Source organism: Thunnus albacares, chromosome 2 (genome assembly GCF_914725855.1).
Source record: "Thunnus albacares chromosome 2, fThuAlb1.1, whole genome shotgun sequence".
Taxonomy (NCBI): domain Eukaryota; kingdom Metazoa; phylum Chordata; class Actinopteri; order Scombriformes; family Scombridae; genus Thunnus; species Thunnus albacares.
Window position 1 is genome coordinate 38,399,000 of NC_058107.1, and position 5,000 is coordinate 38,403,999.

Sequence of the window (5,000 nt, forward strand, 5' to 3'; positions counted from 1 at the left end):
AGGGAAGTTAAGATTCTACAATTAAAAACATAAGTAGGCTGGATATTTTAAAGGCTGCTATTTGTTAGACTCATCAGTGTCCAGTATTTCTTCAGCCCAACAGCGTGAAGAAGAAACAATATTTTAGACCTTCATATTCTGTAGAGAAATAAAACTTTACAGAAAGTATCATCAGGGAAATCAGTGTGTTTTCTTCTTGGTGATAAATATTCTGATGAGGGAAAGTTGTGCAGCTGAAGATATGAATGTGATTATGAACAAATATTAGAGCTGCAATGATTTAACGACTAATTGAAATCAATTGGCAACTACAGTATTTCAATAACTGAATAATTGTTTTAGTCTTTTTTTAAGCAAAAATGTCAAAAATTTGTTGGTTCCAGCTTCTCAGATGTGATTATTTGAGGCTTTTCTGTTTCACACACGACAGTAAACTGAAAATATTATCAGTATTAGTATTAATGTAACGTTACTGGAGTCAGTCTACTCAGAGAATCAGCTTCAAACAGACAGACATGATGTGAAAGCTAACGCTAGCTAGCATGAAGGCTAGCTTCAGTTACCGGAAGTCTGACTGTGTTTATTTGTTGACTTCCTGTTGATTCTTGAAACGGAGGAAACAAACATCATAAATATATTAACACACCTGTGAGTTTGGCTCCGTGCGTCACTTCTTCAGCATAAAACAAATGCAGGTTAGTTTCTGCTGTTAGAACTGGTTGCTAAGACGCTGTCCTTGTTGTTAGGGAAGACGTCATAAGCGCGCGCGTGTGGTAGTTTACTAGCAACGCCGAGGAGAGCGCTGCGCGTGCGCGGTGTACTGATACTGTCCTGTGTTTACGTCACAGCAGCGCAAACATTTGTTTATGTTTGTTTTTTCAGTTTTCTTAATCAAAAATGTTCAACATGGAACCAGCCAATCATCTTACATGTAGATAAATTATATTATAAATATAAATAAATCACATAACAAGCTGTAGCTAAAAACTGTCACAAATGTTTTGTTTCTTATACAAAATGATGTGCAGACGACATTATTGATTGTTATTAACAATCAATAACAAACTGTGATGTCAGTCACAAGCTCTGGTTTGGTAAATAACCAACGTAAATAACAAATAACACTAAAACTGGTCCAAACAACATTAATACAGCACTGTGTTGACACTTTATTGAACCAGTGATTTTTAGTGTGTATTAATCATTTAGAAAAAGCAGAAACATGGTTTCACTCTGTTATCAGTCAGTGGTGTCCAGCTGAACTCAGAGCCAATCAATCAATCAATCAATCAATCAGTCAGTCAATCAATCACCATGTCAATCTCAAACTATTCAGATGAGAGCAAATAGATTTATTGGAATATAAACAAACGTTTCATTTGTGGAAACCGCATGAATTTATAAAAAGTAATCCAAATTAGCACAATTAGCATCATCAGTGGTGGAAAGTAACTACGTACATTCATGCAAGTACTGTATTTAAATACAGTTTTGAGGTACTTGTACTGTACCTGAGTATTTCCATGTGATGCTACTTTCTACATTTCAGAGGGAAATATTGTACTTTCTACTCCACTACATTTATTTAACAGCTTTAGTTACTTTTCAGGTGAAGATTTGACACAATGGATAATATAACAAGCTTTTAAAATACAACACATTGTTAAAGATGAAACCAGTGGTTTCCAACCTTTTTGTCTTTTGACGTCTTACAAAAAGCAGTGTGTAGTCGGGGTCACATTTCACATGTCTATGAGTTGTTAACAGCTCCACCAAATAGTGATTTTTCCCTCTAAACTTCTCACATGCTTTCATTTCAATAAATGTTCAAATGATCCAATATTTCAGCAAAAATCAAAGATTAGAGAAAAAGTCCAAAAACTGAAAACAGATTTGTGTATCAGAACTTTGTTTTTTCTTCTTTCCTCTCCCATTAATCATCTCACCACCCCTCAGATTTATCTGCTGACCCTTTGGAGGGGCCCGACCCCTAGGTTGGGAACCACTGGACTAAACTAGCTAACTGTATATAAAGTAGTGTAAACTAGCTCCACCTCCAGCAGCTACAACAGTAACATGCTGCTCTAACACTGATGCTTCACTATTAATAATCTAATGATGTCATATATAATAATATATCAGTCAGAGGGACCAAACCACTACTTTTACTGCAATACTTTAACTACATCAAGCTCATAATACTTATGTACTTTTACTGCGATACTTTAACTACATCAAGCTCATAATACTTATGTACTTTTACTGTAGTAGGATTTTTCATGCAGGACTTTTACTTGTAATGGAGTATTTGTACAGTGTTGTATTGGTACTTTTACTGCAGTAAAGGATCTGAGTGGAGGTTTAACATACAGGCCTGATAAAGACACAAACGTCAGTCAGATTTTGGCAGATTACAGAAGTCTTTTATTTCTAGTGTTCACAGTTTAACATTAGTCTCTTCATGCTGGTGATACACAGAAACACAAACTGATTTATCTTCCCTGACAGTGAGTAGAGCAACACCGCTGAGAAGTTACCACACTGAGCTGCTGCCAAATGGAAATTAAAAAAAAAAAAATCACCCAGATGACAGTTTGTGACTTCATTCAGTTTAATCAGCTGGATTTATTCCTGCAGAGAACAACAGGAAGTCTTTGGTTCGTGTGTCATCACTCTGAATTCAGACTGAGCTGCTTCAGACGTTGACTGAATACATTAAAGGACAGGTTCACGGTGTTTCCAGTGTGTCTTAAAACAACAGTCAGAAGTCCAAATGAACAGAGAAACATGTTTTTCTTGCTGTAATCATCCCATGATCCCTTCATAATACACTTACAATGGAAGTGATGGAGGTCAAGAAATGTTTTGAACCCGTCCTTTAACTCAACATTTTGGGAAATGCTCTTATTCTCTTTCTTACAGATGTTTATCAGTCTAATGTCTCTATGGAGTCGGGACACTGTTAGCTTAGATTAGCTTAGCATAAAGCCTGGAAGCAGCAGCTGAACAGTATTTTCCAAAATGTTGAAATGTTCTGCTGAGCTGCCAGATAAACACATCCTGATAAAACTGATCTTCTCATCTGACTCTGAGATCCTGAGCTGTGAACCTGAGGAGATATCAAGGTAGATTTAACAGTTTACATTCATGCTAATCAAGTCTCTCTCAGTCTGCAGGTTGGTAGTTTAGTTTCTGATTGAGACGCTGAGCTTAATCTGTTCAGAAATACACAAAACAATCCGTCTGTTTAAGCTCTGTCAGTTTACAGGAGAAAGAAGAATGTGTTTTATTGGCTTGTTTTCCCCTCATTAAGGCTTTAAATGATCAAACAGAAGCTGCTGTCTACACTGAGAGTTTGGAGAGCAGAGGAGAGGTCTGACATGTCACAACCAGCATCTAAACCGAAAAAACTAAAGAACAGAACCGAGAACAGAACCCTGAGGAACCCCACAAACAGACACTGTGAACAGGATGATGGTGTTGCTCTGTGTGTCTGCTGGATGTGGAAGTAGCAGCTGGTTGCTAACATGTTAGCTACAATGATAACATGTCAGATGTGTTTACAGCCTGTTCTGCTGAAAACAAAGAGGACGAAAATCACTTAAATGCAGCCTTAATGTCATCATGAGATTCATTATAACAGTGTTGTTTCTCATTTTCTATATTCTTCTTCTTGCCAACAAATCTCATGTTTGGATCCAAACCAACAGTGAACTGATCTACTAACAAGTATTGTGTGTGTATCAAAGTCACACCGCTGCACTGGGTGACAAGAGTTTGGTCACGTTAGCTTGTTTAGCTTGTTTTAATAGTTTTTGGACAACAGGAGTCAACATCACAGAGGAATAAGATATATCAGGCTTTGGATAAACACACAATACTTGTTAGTAGATCAGTTCATTGTTAAATTCATTGTTGTTGTTGAGATTTGTTGACAAAAAGAAGAATATAGAAAATCACCAGAATTATCATTCAGGTTTCTGAGTTGTGTGTTTTACTGAAGTCAGATCTCATTTAGTGTTTTGAAGCTGCTGTATCACCATGTAGCATCATGGCTAGCTGCAAAGGAGAAAAAAAAGCTAACTTTAGGTGCGACAGTGAAGCAATTTGATGTAACAGCTAACACTGTGTTAGCTCATCTGCTATTAGCTCATCTGTCAGTTCATCAACACTTAAAAAACTGTGAAGTTCCTCCATTTTAATTCCCTTATTTTTGGCTTTAATACATTGTTTCAGGACAGCGGCTGCATGTCCTTCAACATGTCGCCCAAACTATCAAACTCATTGTTAAAATCAGGACCTTCGGTCGCAGCTAATGACATGTTAGCTCCACTACAGCGGCAGCAACAGCAGCGCTAACAGATCATAAGAAAAATTACTCTTCTTTAACTACTCTCCACCAAATGTTTGTTGCTTGTTAACTAACAAGCTAAGTTTAGCTTAGCCACATTTGTGACCTCCCTGCTCCATATATTATTCCGTGATCCGATCATCACTTTATCCTCCAGTTAGCAACCAAGCTAACAAGCTTGCTAACTGCCAGTGAGGAGGGCAGCTAGCTTGGAGAGCTATTGTTTCTGGCTAGAATGTTCTGGATAACTAGCATATTAGCATGCTTGGAAACTAGCTATGCAAGTATTATGCTACCAAGCCTCTAGAGACATGAATGAATTTAATTTTGACACTTTCATGTCTCAGTTTTGAGCTGTGCAGAGGAGTAAAACCTGAGTAAACCTCTTTAAACTACCTCTTTTATTTGATTGTTTTTACTTTAATTTTGGCATCTATTGAATGACTGTAACACGTTGTTCTGTGAGATTGTTAGAAAGTAAAAGGAAAGTGGAGCAGGGTAAATAAAGTGCACTATACTGTATATAAGTGAAGCTTTATGTTGATTTTTGTCAGGCGTCATGACCATAAAAGAGCGATTCGGCCAATCAGACTCGAACTTTGCCGAATAAAAACAGGACGAAGAGATTAAACAGTTGTTGAAATGTTCA

At 37.1% G+C, this 5,000-nt stretch overlaps 2 protein-coding genes across 4 annotated transcripts in view; both read right to left on the minus strand.

Annotated features, from left to right (window-relative positions):
* The window catches only part of ak8 (adenylate kinase 8), a 14,538-nt gene extending 13,745 nt beyond the window's left edge, over positions 1 to 793 (minus strand). The window contains exon 1 of the mRNA XM_044334112.1: positions 647 to 793. The gene's annotated coding sequence lies outside the window, so the exon portion shown is untranslated. The remainder of the gene's footprint in view (positions 1 to 646) is intronic.
* Positions 794 to 4,037: 3,244 nt separating this feature from the next.
* tsc1a (TSC complex subunit 1a) overlaps positions 4,038 to 5,000 on the minus strand; it is a 24,490-nt gene continuing 23,527 nt past the window's right edge. For all 3 annotated transcript variants that reach the window (XM_044333821.1, XM_044333802.1, XM_044333812.1), the window contains exon 22: positions 4,038 to 5,000. This exon is cut by the window's right edge and continues 763 nt beyond it. The gene's annotated coding sequence lies outside the window, so the exon portion shown is untranslated.